The sequence below is a fragment of the Notamacropus eugenii genome, chromosome 6 (assembly GCF_028372415.1).
Source record: "Notamacropus eugenii isolate mMacEug1 chromosome 6, mMacEug1.pri_v2, whole genome shotgun sequence".
Lineage (NCBI taxonomy): Eukaryota > Metazoa > Chordata > Mammalia > Diprotodontia > Macropodidae > Notamacropus > Notamacropus eugenii.
Window position 1 is genome coordinate 148060901 of NC_092877.1, and position 17245 is coordinate 148078145.

A 17245-nucleotide genomic window follows, 5' to 3' on the forward strand; every position below is an offset into this window, starting at 1 on the left:
TAAATTTGACTCAGTTCTCTATATTTGAGAAATAAGGCTCCACATTTTTTTTCACAGTTACTATTGCTAACTGTATTTCCCTCCATCCTATTTCCCCTCCTCCCAATAATTCTATTCTCTCTCTCCTTTTACCCTGTCCTTCCTCAAAAGTATTTTGCTTCTGACTACCCTCTCTCTTAATCTGCCCTCCCTTCTGTCATCCCCTTTTCTTATCTCTTTTCCCTCCTATTTTTCTGTAAGATAGGATAGATGGTCTATACTCAATTGAGTGTTTTGTATATGTTATTCTCTCTTTGACCTAATTCTGATGAGAGGAAGGTTCACTCACACCCCCCTCAACTATTCCCTGCTCCCCTCCACTGTAAAAGCTTTTTCCTGCTTCTTTTTATGAGATAATTTACTCCATTCTACCTCTCCCTTTCTCTTTCTCTCAGCACATTCCACTCTCATCCCTTAATTTTATTTTTTAGATATCATTCCTTCATATTCAACTCACACCCGTGCCTTCCTTCAAACTACCCTAATAAAAGGAAAAGTCTTATAAATTAAAAATATCATCTTCCCATGGAGGAATGTAAAGAGTTTAAAGTTATTAAGTCTCTTATAATTTCTCTTTTCTGTTTACCATTTTATGTTTCTCTTGAGTATTGTATTTGAAAGGCAAATTTTCTAGTATTTTCATCAAGAATACTGGAAAGTCCTCTATCTCACTGAATTTCCATTTTTTCCCCTCATAATGTACTCAGTTTTTTCTGGGTAGGTGACTCTTGGTTGTAAATCCTAGCTCCTTTGCTCTCTGGAATATCATATTCCAAGCCCTCTAATCTTTTAATGTAGAAGCTACTAAATCTTGTGTTATCCTGATTATGGCTCAACCACACTTGAATTGTTTCTTTTTGGCTACTTACAATATTTTCTCCTTGGCCTGGGAACTCTGTAGTTTGGCTATAACATTCCTGGAAGTTTTCATTTTTGGATCTCTTTCAGGAGATGACCAGTGGATTCTTTCAATTTCTATTTTACCCTCTGGCTCTAGAATGGCAGGGCAGTTTTCCTTAACAATTTCTTGAATGATCATGTCTAGGATCATTTTTTTAAATAACTTTTTTTATTAGATAGTCCAATAATTTTAAAATTACCTCTCCTGGACCTATTTTCCAGGTCAGTTGCTTTTCCAATGAGATATTTCACATTGTCTGCTACTTTTTCATTCTTTTGGTTTTGTTTTGATTGATTCTTGGTTTCTCATAAAGTCACTGGTCTCTATTTGTTCCATTCTAATTTTTAAGGAATTATTTTCTTCTCTGAGCTTTGGGACTTCTTTTTCCATATGGTCAGTTCTGCTTTTTAAGGTATCCTTTTACTCATTGGCTTTTTGGATCTTTTTTTTTAACCATTTAGTCTAGTCTGCTTCTTAAGGTATTATGTTCTTCAGCACTTTGTGGGGTCTCCTTTAGCAAGTTATTGACTCATTTTTCACAATTTTCTTGCATCTCTCTCATTTCTCTTCCCAATTTTTCTTCTACCTCTCTTACTTGATTTTCAAAATCCTTTTTGAGTTCTTCCATGGCTTGAGAACAATTCATACTTTTCTTGGAAGCTCTGGATGTAGGAGCTTTGTTGTCTTCTTCTGGTTGTATGTTTTGATCTTCCTTGCCACGAGAATAACTTTCTGTAGTCAAGAGTTTTTTCTGTTTGCTCTTTTTCCCAGTCTATTAGTTGACTTTTAACTGTTTGTTAAAGGTCTGTTTCCAGGGTGAAGGGCACAGTGTCAATTTTTGTGTAGCTGTTTTCAGATATACTTCTAGGGACCTCTAAGTTTTCAGCTCTTCCAAGATGGTATGATCTAAGAGAGGTGTTTACTACTCTTCTGGCCTGTGCTCTGGTCTGTGAGTGACCTTGAGCACTCTTTTCTGCCCTGGAACTGTGACAGGAGGGTCCCCTCCCTCTGCTGTGCCACAAGCTCTGCTATATTACTGCTCATCCTTGCCCTGGGACTGCCACCTAGGACTGTGACCCAGATCTGAGTATGGGAAAAGTGACAGAGTCCTGCCTTAATGCTAGCAAAATGAGCCTTGCAATCTTCTATTCTCACCCAGGTGTGACACACCTTTCCTGATGACCTTCTACATTGTCTTTGGTGTCTGGGGGTCAAGAAGTCTGGAAATGCCACTGCTGCCAGTGATTCAGTCACTGTGAGGCATGCTCCTGGCTTGCTGGTGCCCGGTCTGTGCTGGCATGATCTGCACTGGACTACTCTCTATTCTCACCTTGGTATGACAGATCTTTCCTACCAACCTTCCAAGTTGTCTTGAGCTGGAAATTTATTTCACTCTGTCTTTTTGTGGATTCTGCTGCTCTAGAATTTGTTTGGACTAATTTTTAAAAGGTATTTAGAGAGGTTTGGGGGAGAGCTCAGGTGAGTCCCTGCTTTTAGTCTGCCATCTTGGCTCTGCCTCCTCTGTCACTACATTTTTCAAAAAATACAAACAATAAGAACATTTCTAGGAAAAACAACTTGAAGTAAATGACACTAGATGGTAACTAAAGACTTTAAGCATCACATAATGACTCAGTACAGTTCTGTCTCACTAATATCCAATTTACCTTGGACATAAGTCATCATTCCATAAAGTCCTCTTTGAAAACAAAGAATGAACAACATTTGCAAAAAGCAAACTCCTAAAGACCTATAGCATACATTTTGTTTCTGGCTTCTACAATAGTATACACATTAGCACTAAAATGTAAAATGATTCTAGCAGTTGATCTTCATGGCAAAAAAAGATTAAAAGATGTATTTAAAAATTATATATAAAAGTATAATAGTAGGAATACCAAAGGAAATCACAGATACACAAGACAGCTTTGAAAGTTATAAGATGAACATATTACATATCTAAACAGAAAAACAGGCTCTATGTACAGATTTGCAGTTTCATGTACAATCCTCTCCTTCTGTTCTATAACAAATATGGAAACTCTTATTTTACTTAGTAATGAAGTTAAAAATGTTTTTTTAAAGTAAAAATACCATATATTAAAAAAATAAAATAGGTGGTGTAATAGATCAAGCACTTAACTTTAAGTAAAAGACACTTGAGTTTAAATCCTGCCTTTGAAACCTACTAGTTATATAACCTAGATCAGTTACATAACTTCTCTTAGTTTCAGTTTCCTCATCTGCAAAATAAGAATAACAATGCCTATGTCACAGACTTGTGAGGAGCAAATGAAATAATACAAAGAAAGCATTTTGGAAACCTTAAACCATAGAGAAATGCTGATTATTGTTTTTATCATGGCATTCTTCTACTAATTTTATGCCAAAAACCAAGTTAAAACAGACCCAAACCTCCATTAATAAGCACACTTTTGGAAGGTTAAGAAATATTTACCATTCCTGTGAATAATGTGGAGTGTGAGCTTTTGATACTTAGCAAAATGAGATAATATGAAACCCCACCACCATTAAGATATGGAGTGCAAATTATTAGAGACATAAACAACGAAATGTATTTAAGGCCCCCTTTTCCATGCACGTTGCTCCAAAAAGTTTACACATTAGGTAAAGGAAAGAAGAAATTTCAAAGTGAAATTCAGACGTACTGGAATTCAGCTCAGTTCTTTAAGCTTGTATTCTGTCACGTAATCAAGTGTTAATTATTTTTTCCCTTGACATTAGTCTCATTTTACACAGAAATGTGTTTAGGAAAAGGAAATGATGGAGGCAGAATACTGACAGAAACTTTAGAGAAAAAGTGCACTAAATACAGGCAATGTATTTTGTTAAAATGCACTTCCAGATTTAATTTTTTTATTCCCTTGTAATTATATTTGACCTACAAAATATAATGTCATAGTTCTGCTTATCCAATCAACTGGAAGGCTAATAATTTTTCATTTTTAACACAAAGGAGGTCCAACTCTGATTAAATTAAAGTCTAATTTGGGGGGTAAGGAAACTCTTATTTTACTTAGTAATGAAGTTAAAAATGTAAAATTAAAATGTAAAATGTAAAAATGTAAAATTAAAAAGCAAAAGACCACAGAGTCTCCATGAAGGATTTATTATAAATTATGGATAACTGTAAAAGATATGAAGCATTATGGGAACATTATGATATTCACTGTTAAAAGGAGAATCTGCATCAATGAAATCAAAGATCCATCAAATATTAAGAATCTTAGCATTAGATGGAGTTTTAGAGGTCACTGAAACTCAATAAAATTCCTCATAGGAATCTTTTTTTTTAATATCCCTGATGGTTAGTGATGCAGTCTGTTTGTATAATCCAGTGACAGAAAAGTAACAAAAGCCAATGTAGGATGACTATGGTGACTTGAAATATTATTTTTATAGTGAGTCAGCATCTGCCTACATGTAACTTCCTCACATATGTCCTAAAACTCTGCCCTCTGGATCAATAAAGAACAAATCAACTCATTCCTCTCTATGTGACAGCTCTTCAAATATCTGAAGACAGGTATCATATCTCCTTTCAGTCTTTCCTTCTCAAGGCTAAACATCCCAAGTTCCCTCAATCACTCTGTATGACAAGGTTTCCAGACCCTTTACCCTCCCCTGCACACACCCTAATCTGTCAATGTCCCTCTTAAAATTTGATGTCCAGAATTGAACACAATCCCCCAGATGTGATCTAACCAGCACAAACTAGTGATAATAATTTCCCACAGTTCTTCACAATTTTACTGTCTTTTTTAGTATTCATATTATTAGCCCATAACAAAGCCTGCCAACAACTTAAAAAATACCTAGATATGTTTCTTACGAACTTTTTTGCCCAGGCATATTTGTCTGTCCTATACTTGTACAACGTTTTTAAACTTAAATGCAGGTTACATTCACTTCTATTAAATTCTTTATTGTTCTCAGATGTTCCACCATGAATAGATTGTTTTGAATTTTGATCCTATCAATATGTTTGTTGTTTCCCCGAGTTTTGTGTCATGTGCAGATCTGATCTGCCTATTCATTTGATCTGATTTTTACAACTTCAATCAAGTTACTGGTGTAGATATTGAACAGGGATAAGAAAAAAGTCCTGTGTCACTTCTATAAAAAAACTCTCCAGGTTGATACTGGGCAATTAAATCAATAACAGTGGAGAGCTGTCGAACTGATTTCAAAGATCACTGAACCACAACAAACTATTAAGGATTTGCTCTTTGCATTGTATTGTAACTTGATGAATTCATATAGAGGTACTTGATCTGAATTTCACCATCTTTTAATAAGTATACTATAGATCTTCAAATCTTTTTCTGAAATCGAGATACACTATGTCTACAATACTGTCCTAACAAATACACTAGTAATGCTATAAAATGAAAATAAAAGATGTTAAAACAGTCAAACTGAACATCATTTTTATTAATTGGGCACCATGAAAGTTAATGTCAAAAGACAATATGGAACATAAAGCAGTCAAATATTTCTTGAGATCACCATTGATAATCTAAATGTATTGCCTCGGCCTGACTTTGTAGCCTAGCAAAGACAAAAAACAAATGCTAACAAACAAAATATACATGAAATTTAATACAGCTTCCTTTTATCCATCAGATAGGGTTAGAGTTAGTGCCATATTGATTTAAAAGTAAAGACAGTCGTTTTCATTTCCCAGCAGAATGTTACACAGATCATATTAGTTTTTAAAGTGACTCTGTCTATCTTTTACAAAAGCATAAAATCATAAGACCAAAAGATTTAGAGCTGTAAGGAAGCCCTGAGGTGATCTAATCCATTCTAAAATCCTCTAAAACCCATTTCAGTATTTTTAGAGGAGAAAAATCAAGGCCAAAAGAAGAGAAGTATCTTGTCCAAAGTCACATAGCTAACAAATTTAAGTAGCCCCATGAGAATATTTGACTCAAAATCCAATGCTCTTTAAGTATTCAGAAGACAAAGACTCATTTTTGCTTTTTTGTTTCCCTAGTTCCTCACACAATACCTTGCACACAGTAAATGTTTATTAAATCCAAGCAGCTTTAATAGATGGCCCATTAAATAAGCATTGCTCCTTAAAAGACATAAAGCTTTGTGGTACTATTACATTCTAAATATGCTTTGCTGAAGTGAGGTAAAAATATCTTAAACTTGAAGCAAAGATTTTAACTAGGATATTAGGGTTTTGCTTATTTCTAGATTCATGACTTTGGTAAGAGTTTAAATCTGTAAGAAACAATACTAGCAACATTAATCAAGAATTCACTTTTAATGATTTAAAGCAAGTTTTATGAGACTTGTTTAATCCTTTTTTAAGGCAAGGAATAAGGAGGTAGAATGCAGACAGAATAGATTAATTATTCTTTACTTTATTTTACATTAGAATAAAATAGGATTTGTGAAATTCTTATTCACAAAAGTACAGCAAGTAGCTAAGCAAACCAATATAAACAATAAAATATGTAAAGACCGAAACAGATAGTTTTTTACAGGTTGGGTTCAAACAGAATACCATAGTGACATAGCCTACTTTTTAAAATAGTGTTCTCTTACAAATCTTAAAGAATACTGTCATTTCGTCTCCCTCTTGGTGGTTGATTGATTACTTCTTTTCCTTATGTTCATTAATCTCATCACCTTATCTTTTATACCACTTCATTTTAGTAGAAAGGTAATAATAAAACCCTCATCCATTATCCTTTTACTCATCTAGTCAAGCGGAAATGGTTAATAACATGCTACAAATTGAACTTCAATCACCTCATTTTCTCCTTTGTCAAATGTACATTAAAATATATTCTAAAAGTGCAATTTGTTTTACTGGAAAATTTGTGTTATATTGCTACAGACAACTAAAATTAAGTGTTTCTCAGTTTGGTTATTAAATATATCCAACTGTTCTTTTATCTGCAATACTAAAACATTAACTCATTTTATTAGGGTCTAATAATACAAGAGCATTATCTCTCAGAATACAGAGACATCTAGACTACCTAATAGTAAGTGTTATACAATAGGTCATTTATCTTAAAAAAAAAAAAAAAAGCCCATAAAAGTGTTCATGATCATTTATGAATGGGAACATTACTGCATATGAAACTGCCCTTTATTTTTAAAAAGTTAATTTGTTTACATTCAGCCTTATCTTCAAATGCAAGCCTTATTAGAGAAGACATCTATAACTGTCACATACAATAGGACTGTACTGGTGAGTATGACAGGTGGAGGACACTGAGGAAGTGCACAGACCATGATTTCAGGCTCTGAAACTACAATATACAAGATCTCTTCAGGAGAAGGAAACACATTTGGGGCTTTATCAAACCATTATTCACAACAAAACAATTATGCTTTCAGTTTCTTGAATAAAATAGTTATGAATAACTGGAGAGGTATATATAGCAAACACAGGCTAACATTTGATGAAATCATAGACAATTTTGCAAAAACCTATGTCCAGAGGGGAGAGAAAAATTCTCTGCTAACTTTGGTATAGCTCATTTACTTGTCCACATATTATTCACTTGTTTCAAATAGACTGGGACTGCAACATGAAACCACAGCAAATGATAAAAAAATCTAACCATATGCTTGAATTAGTTCAATAGAACTAGCCAAAATAATGTTAACAATAACCAAATTTCACATCTAGCTTACCCAAAAAGTGTAAGCCTTCAACTTAAGTGGAAAGTATAAAAAATTATATTTTTTTCTAAATTCTCCTTTCCCTCATTTTTTTAAGAAGAATAGGACAACTAGATTATCTCTCCATAGATAACATTTATGGATGAAATAATCTGGTCATGATAAAGTTATTGAATTTTACAGCACAATCATATATCTCTGTGAATTAACAGAGCTGAATAAAAGCAATATTCCACTATCAAATCTAAGCTTTGCTCTAATTTACTTCAAGAGCTTCTTTATAATGTCGTTCCAATGCTCTTGTTCAGTAAGCATACTTACCCGCTTTGTGCAATTTCATATCTTTTGTATAAAACTGGAGAACTTTTAAGAGTCACAGCTTGTATGAACAGCAAATACCATTTTAGCATGAATACTATCACATGACAAAGGAATGCTATGTTCACGAATACATTTTTTGTTACATGCACAAATTTTTAAAAGTGACAATGACAGTACATCATAAAGCTGTGATTTTTTTTTAAAAAGAATTGCTCCATACTTATGGAGAATGTCCATACTTATGAGAATGTCTTAATGATGCAACAAAGATATTTAATTCATTAGGCTTATGTTTTTAACCAAAAGGCAGAAAATGGTGGTGTTATAATTGAAAAGTTAGCAAGTATTAATAAATCTATATAAAATTTTTACTTAAATCTCTAAACACATCCTTGTACAATATCAGATGTCACGATTTATAAGTAAATGAGTTCATCAATTTAATAAGGATTCAGACAAATTGGTTGCCTAATGAGAATTCAGACTAATGTGGCAGGGTTCTGGTCTACTGCTGACAAAATCACTTTAATGAAACTGGGACAAACAGATGAAAGTCTGATCATGTTAATTAGAAATAAGAGAATCACCAGTTGTAATGTACGAAGCTAAAGCTTTTTCTATTTTAATGCTTGCAGTTTTTGCCAAGACTTTATGCTTTTACTCATCATTATTTTTCATCTTCATCTCCTACTTCTGATACGTCTGGCACCCTTTACATTCACATTGCCACCAATGTCATTGAGACCTTGCCTGACATTGCTAAGAGTCTCCTAATTGTTCCTTCACCTTTGGTTTCTCCTTTTTCCAAATCATCTTTATTTCTGCCAGAAGTAATCTTCCTAAAGCACGTTTTCAATCATGTAATTACCATGCTCAAACATCTTTAAACACTTTCTCCTGATAGAGAAAAATAGTTTAAACTTATTTGTGTAACATACATGCCCTTCACAATATGATACAACCTACTTTTATAGACTTATCTCCCAATATTGTGCTACATATATTCTATGTTTGTTTAATGAACCTCACATATGCCCCACACTTTCCATCTCACACCACTGCTTGTGCCAGAATATCAAGTGTTAACAGACTTCACAATTAAAATCAAATGCTATCACCTTCATGAGGTTACTGAAGAAATTCTGGAGGCAGTTGGGAACTGTCCATAGTCGAAGCTTGTCAAAGAACTAAGCAGGTAGTGTTAGTATCATACACTGTGATTAAAAGACTGCAGTCATTTTCAAAGAGGATAAATGACATCATGAGATGATGTCTTAATTTGTGCATGAATTGGATTTAAGTAAGGCAGAGTTACATAAAGTTATCAGTCTCACTCTTTATTCCAGAGTCATAGGAGTCCAGTGGGAAGACAGAAGTCAGGACAACAGGCTATCGGCTGGGATACAGAAGATGGCCTTGACATCTTTGATGCCAAGCTCCCAGTGCTCCACAGCACCTGCTCCAGCTGCCTTTATGGCTGTTGGAAGAAACTGCTGTCATCTGCCATCCTGCCAGGGAAAGTCTTCACATACTTGGCTAGATGTTCCCCTAACTCACCGAAGGCTTTTGAGGCCTATCAGTGACCCTGAACCTATTTTAACCCTTCTGAGGAGATGATTTTACTGGTGTGTGACTGCTGCACACTTCTTGGAGCCATAGATGATGCCAACTATGTTAAATGCAAATTGTGTAAGAACTCTTTGCTCAAGTTCATATCTAATTAGGCACCTACTTTTATTTCTACTCATACTTTATCCTGTTTACACTTTAAATATTATAGGCACTTCCTTGAGGAAAATATCTGGTCCCTAGAGAAATCTCCATCTTCAATCTCACATTTCCTCTATATTTCATGCTCCCTACTTTAGCAACTATCTTCCTCTTCGCTATCTGCCCCTTAATTCTGTATCTTCACAAATTCAGACTTTATCACTGAATTTCTCTTTTGTCGTGTGCCCTGGTCAGAGAGCCTCAGCCACAAAGATGGTGCAGGAGAAGAATGCTGGATGTGGAATCCCAGAACTCAGGTTAGACTCTTGCCTCAGATACCTGACCTGTGAGACCTTGGTCAAGGCACTGCTTTGATTCTCAGCTTTTTCACCCACAAAATGAGGGGATTAGATTTGATCAGTGGCATCCAACTTAAATAGAAAGGAGGGTTATTAATTCATATATGAAAATCCTTGTGGGGCAATAACTTAGTTTGGAAATGTGATATTATTTATCTTTTATTTCATTTTTATTTATTTTGCTAAATATTTTCAAAAGATATTTTAATCTGGTTTAGGCCATATTCAGGGTTACCAAGAGCAGCACAAGATCTGCTGGCCTCTGTGTTGGACACCTCTGGACTACAAGACCTCTTGTGTCTCTTACAGCTTCAAATCTATTTTCCTATCATGAGATGGAGCATCCCTGGCTATTGAATGAGGCCTCTGGTTGTTTGCGCTTCCAGGAAAGCTGGTAGAAGAACAAGATGACCACAAAATTATCCCCTCCCCTCAATTAGATAGGATTTCTCCTTGTCTGAACTTCAACATTCTACAAAGACCCTTGAGACACTGGGAGAAAGTAAGGAGGCCTACAGCACACTGAGTGGATACCTTGTAGTGAACTTTTGGGAGAACATTAACAAGAGATGCAAAGGAAGGGTAGATTGTAATCATTCCTAAAAAGAAAGTCTGAATCCATGGAATTATAGGTCCATTTGACATCTGCATTCTACCAGTCCCCCTCCTCGGTATTTCCTGCATTTATCAAATTTTACATTACAATTATGATTTGCCCCTTTATTTGCAAGACTACAAGTTCCTTGAGTCAGGAATTGTATCCTACTCATTTTAGTACCTTGGACACAGTATAAGAAGCTAAGATAGCACGATGGTTAGAGACCTGAAGTCAGGAAGACTTGAGTTCAACTCCACTTACAAGCTATGTGACCTTGAACAACTCACTTAACCTGTTTGCTTCAGTTTCTTAAATTACAAAATGAGGACAATAACAGCAACTACCTTGAAGAATTATTGTGAAGATAAAAAGAGGTAATATTTGCAAAGTGCTAAACACAGTGTTTGTCATGTACAGTGGTTTGTCCTTTGTTCTAGAAGAAGACCATGACTTCGAGAAATGATGCCATGACTTGCAAGTGAATTGGATTTAAGTGAGGGAGGACTGTGCAAAGTCCCCGGCCTCACTTTCTCCTCTGGAGTCATCTGGGTCCAGTGGCCAGATAAAGATCAGGAGGACTGGAGATGGCCCAACTGCCACATACTAAGTGTTTTATAAAGGCTTATTTCTCCCTCCACCAAAACACACAAAGAAGCCTACAAAATATTTGCAAAATTGAATATTCCCTTTTTACCATCACAACATTACCATAAAACTATTCTTGGAATTAAACTTCAAAACAAAATGTAAGAAAAAAATTAATAAGGTTCCTTTAGAAACAATGTTTGGTGTTTTAAAGTGCTAAACATGTCCATACCCAATCTATGATATTTAATAATGTTCATACTTCCTGCGTTGTCTAATGCTAAAGGAGGCTTTATAAAGTAGCAAAATTATCATGAAAGTTAATGATTTAATCAATGGGTCCCACATTCACCCATCATAGCCATATGTGCTATAGCATTATGCTCACAAATAATCCTGCAAATGAAAATTAAAATATTTATTCTCTTTAACTAGCATGGGTGATTCACTGTTAAAAACATGGTTAAGAAATAATTTTATGGCTAACACTTCTGTAATTCTTTAGTTTACAAAGCATTTTATGTCTATTATCTCATTTGATCCTCATAACAGATTCCTATAAAGCAACGAAGGCATAACTGTAACAATCATTTTAGGAACATCCTAAGGATTCTAGTTTGGACCAAGAAGAGAACTAGGAATTAAGCTCTGACCTTCCCTCAAGAAGGCTCCAATGAACACGCTAACTTATTTTATATATTGAGACTGAAAAGCCAAAGCCAAGTGATGACGTCTTCCAGAATGGGAGATAATGCATATATTACAGATAATGAAGTGAGAAAATTACCATAAATTAGGACTGCTGAAATCATCTATATAAAATTATTTTGTTAGCCTTCATAAAGAACTATAATCACATTATTTAAAATTTTAGAACATTACTTGTCTATAAACAAAGCCAAACCTCCACCCCCCAAAATACTGCCATATATTTCAGAAATAGTCATTCAACATTCTATATTTTTGCAAGATTTAGTATATAAAATTCTCCCCCCTTTGCGATTGAACACCATGGAAAACTTGTCTTTAGCAAGTGTGAGAACTTACCCCAATATTGTATTCTCAGCTCCGTGGAATCAATGTGTTTTCTGCCTGAGCCATTCTACTGAAATGTCTTTGCCAAGCTCTTCCAACTGCTCCCTACTAAACACAAAGGCCTCTCTTCAAGCCTCCCAAGTTTTCACGCTGTCAACTAAAGCCTCCTACAGGACATTCTCTTATTCCTTGGTTCTTTAGAAACCAGGCTATCCTGGTTCTCCTCTCTAATCACTCTGCTGTCTCCTTCATAGGTTCCTCATCTTCTTGATACATGGAGTTTTTTTCTTCTTTCCATTTTCATTCAGCTTCCTGGCTTCAAGTACTTCAAAGCAACTGAAACACAAACCTTCACCTCCACTCCTGACTGATCTGCAGAACCCTAGATCTACAGATCTGCCTGGATGTCCCACTAGCTCCTTAAGCTCAAAATGTCCAGAAGACAGACAAATTATCTTTCTCACTAACCCTATCTTTATTTTTGATATCTATTTTCTTCTGTGGCAACACTACCCAGTTTTCCATATTCCACATCATCTGGTTATCTTTAACTTTTTCTTCTTCCTAATCTCTCACTCCATCAGTTACCATGCCCTCTTGATTCTGCTTCCATGTGGCCGATCTTTCTACTCTAGCCCTCATCACAACGAGCCTAGAATAATGTAGTACCTTTTCCCCTTTTTTTCTCATAACCTCTTCCTTTCCACTCTTTCACATGGCTGCCAGAATAATATTTCTTACACATAGCTTTAGTCATGTCACTTCTTCCCTCCACAATCTTCAGTTTCAAGTTGAAACTCAATTTCAAGGCAAGGCCCTTCATGATCTGGAGCCAATCCTACAACTCCAACAGTCTTCTAAAAATTCTACATGCCAGGGGGAAAAACAACCACTATTCTTTGACCAGTAAATACTATGATTCCCCATATCTACATATTTGCTCCAAATTCTGTTGTTCATACCCAGAATCCCTGCTCCATCCCATATCTTTACTGACTGAATATCTACTAATTCTTTAAAGTGAAAAACTCAAATGTTACTTGCTATGAAGCCTCTTTGGACACTATTGTTTATGTAAATCTTCTTCCTGGTATCTGGAACATTTTATTTTGTAACTCTCTAATACTGCCATAACATTGTGTGTTATACCTATATAAATTTATGGCATTTCCCCCTGCCTCCAACACTGTAAGATCCATAAGAGTAGGGATTAATTCTTAACTTTTTTTCTCCCCAAATGCCGGGAACAGTGCTCTCGTAGGTGCCTTAATATTTAAGGATTCTTAATTTTCAATGTTATTATTCTTTTTTATAAGATATAACTCTAATGGGAAAATATAAATTTCAGTATTAATCCACTCAAAATTACAAAATGTTATCAATTATGTTGACTCATAAGATCAGGTGGTCAGGCAAATTCACTAAATTCTCCTTTCCCTTTTATGTTTCCCTCACCCCATCTCTCATTTCCTGGTGGCCCAGATGCCATGGGGCACCAGAGTAGGAAAAACAACTTGGTTACTTACACCACTTGGATAAAAATCTAGTATTTCTGGGGAGATGAAAGACCACCAGATCTTAAAATCTTCCCTACATCCATACCTTCTAGAATCCCAAGTTTTGCATCTGGACTGCTGATGGACCCTAAGGACCCATATACCTCACCAGTGTTGCTGAGTCATAAGAATTCTCCTTCAAGTGTTCTCTCCCACAAATAGAGTGTGAGGTCCTTGAAGGCAGTTTTCAATTTTTCTATTAGTATCCGAAACAATTAACATAGTGGTTGACATACAGTTACTTAATAAAGGCTTTTTTATCCATTCATTCTCAATGAACAAAACCAAAATGTTGTTAGCTGAAGTATATTAGACTTTTAAAATGATACAATATTTTATAAAATATGCATTTTCTAAGTCAAACTACAATTGTTTTCTTGATTAGCGTACTCTGTAACATATCTTTTCTTCTTAAACAAAGAGGATGATGCCAAATCATGTCAAAATATTTTACAAAATTACATGCATGGCCATTAAAATTGGAGGGTGTTTCTATAACTGTTTTAAAAATAAGTTATTATTGATATTGTTTATTTCTTATATCACCATCTATTCTACTTAGCCCTTCCCAGAAAGCAATCCCATGGGACAAATATTATTTTTTCTTTTTCTTTTAGTAATTAATTTGTTTACAGTTTTCTACAATCACTTCCATATACCTTAGATTTTTCCCCTTCCCTCCCTGAGACCGCATGCAATCTTATATAGGTTCTACACATACATTCTTAATAAATACATTTTCATCTTTGTTAAGTTGCACAGAAGTGTTAAAATGAATGGGAGAAACCATGAAAACAAAACAAAACATAATATAACACAAGAGAAAATGGTCTGCTTCATTCTGCATTCCAATTCCATACTTCTTTCTCTCAATGCGGAAGGCATTTTGCCTCAAGAGTCCACCTGAAATTTTTTAGGTCCTTGCATTGCTGTGAAGAGCTAAGTCTATGAGAAAAATTCCTCGCATACTATGGTTTTTGCTCTGTACAAAGTTCTCCTGGTTTTGCTCCTTTCACTCAGTATCAGTTCATATAGGTCCTTCCAGGCCTCTCTGAAGTCTTCCTGTTCATCAATTATTACAGCATAACAATATTCCATTACATTCACATACCACAACTTGTTCATCCATTCCCCAATTGATGGGCATTCCCTCAATTTCCAGTTCTTGGTCACCACAAAGAGCGCTGCTATAAATATTTTTTTGTACATGTGGGACCTTTTCCCATTTTTATAATCTCTTTGGGATACAGTCCTAGAAGCATTATTGCTGGGTCAACGAGGATGCCCTTTGGGCATAGTTCCAAACTGCTCTCCAGAATGGTTGGATCAGCTCACAGCTCCACCAACAATGACTTAGTGTTCCAATTCTCCCACATCTCTAATACTTATCATCTTCCTGTTTTGTTATGTTAGCCAATCTGAGAGGTGTGATGTGGTAACAAAGTTGATTTGATTTGCATCTCTCTAATCAATAGTGATTTAGAGCATTTTTTCATATAATTATAGATAGCTTTAATTTTTTCCTTTGAAAACTGCCTGTTCATATCCTTTGACCATTTAGCAATTGGGGAATGACTTGTATTCTTGTACATTTGACTTAGTTCTATATATATTTTAAAAACGAGGCCTTTATCACAGACACTAGTTGCAAAAATTCTTTCCCAGTTTTCTGCTTCCGTCCTAATCTTGGTTGCTTTGGTTTGTGCAAAACTTTTCAATTTAATGTAATCAAAATTATTCACTTTGCACTTCACAATGTTCTCTATCTCTTGTTCATTAAAAATGTCTCCATTCTCCATAAATCTGCAAATATACTATTCCTTGCTCCCCTAATTTGTTTATATTATCAATCTTTATACTTAGATCATGTATTCATTTGGATTTTATTCTTGTGTATAGTGTCAGGCATTGGTCTATAACCAGTTTCTGCCACACTGTTATCCTGTTTTCCCAGCAATTTTTGTCAAACAGTGAAGATAAATGTTATTTTAAAGGGGGAAAAAGTCAGTAGAATAGATTGGTACATCAAGAAAGGTTGAAACACCTGGGGATTTCCTATCTCCACAAAGGAATAATATCTTCTTATATCTCTCTAAGTCTTGCTTGATCTTTGCAATTTTGTTATGCTAACTTCTGACTTTTTTGGTGTGTCAATTTTCTTTCCATTTATTTGTTATAGCCACTATCAATATTGTTTTCTTGGCTCTGCTTATTTCACTCTAATACGGAGTTTATATAGATCATACTTCTCTGTATTTATCATACACATCATTTCTTACAGTCCAGTAATATCCATTACCATGTACCAAAATTCATTGATCCATTCCCCAACTTATGGGCATCTACTTTAAAATTCTCAGCTATCACAAAAAAGTGCTGTTATAAATATTTTTGAATAAATGGGGGATTTCTTTTCATCAATAAGTTCCTTGGGATATAAGCCAAGTTAATGGAGTCTTTGGTTCAAAAGTAATTGGTTTGCATAATTTCAAATTGCATTACAAAATGGAAGTACCATTTCACAGTTCCACCAACAATGTATTTAGTGTGCCTATCCTTCCACAACCCCTCCAACAGTGACTGTTCCCATTTTTTGTCATTTTTCACATGGTTTTGAATATTTGCAGTTAATCTGAGAACTGTTAGTTCAAAATATTTAATCATTTATCTAATGGGGAATGGTTATTCATCAGATATATACTTTAATATATATATATAAATTGCTTGTTTATATATTTGGGATATGAAAATTCTTATCAGAGAAATCTGATATGAACATTTTTTTCCCATTCAACCCTTCTTATGCTAGATGCATTAATGCAGTGTCTATACAGTTTTTTAGGTTTGTATATTCAAAATTATCCATTTTTTCTTTTATAACTGATTCTATCACTTGTTTAACTGAGAATATATTTCCTACCCATAGCTGCAAGGAGTAGATTATGCTCTATTTGCTCCATCTGTCTTTGAAATAGGGTTTTGATTTCAAGTTATGATTTTTCCCCCTCTTCTGCTGAAAAGAGTTTTATGTTCCTTCTGTTATTTTAAATCTTTTTTTAAGGTGGCCTGGTTCCAAGTAGCTCTCTTTTCACCCCTGATCCTTTCTTCTTGTTTATCACCTCTTTTCCTTTAGAGTTTTGTTCATTAGTTTCTTTTTCTTTCCTGCCTTTATATATTTCTTTCCCTTCTTTGTTTTTTCTCTTAGTGAAGTAGGTTACCCTCTTCTCCTCCTTTTCAGCTAGTTGTTAGGTTTATTTTTTTTTTTTACTCCTCTGAAAAAAGGTTTTTCTTATTCTCTTCATTATGTGTATTCTCTTTCTGTTTACTGTAGACTTTCATTCTCTGTATTTTTTTGTCTCTGTATTCTTCATGTAATCAGTTTCCAAGGCATCCTTTATAGAATCTTCCCTTTATCCCTTTCTGTCACTGTCTTATAGGGCTTGTCCAATGGATTTGTGGGGTAGGT

At 34.8% G+C, this 17245-nt stretch overlaps 1 protein-coding gene across 4 annotated transcripts in view; it reads right to left on the bottom strand.

Moving 5' to 3' along the window:
• LRBA (LPS responsive beige-like anchor protein) overlaps nucleotides 1-17245 on the bottom strand; it is a 783746-nt gene that overhangs the window by 221069 nt on the left and 545432 nt on the right. The window lies entirely within an intron of this gene.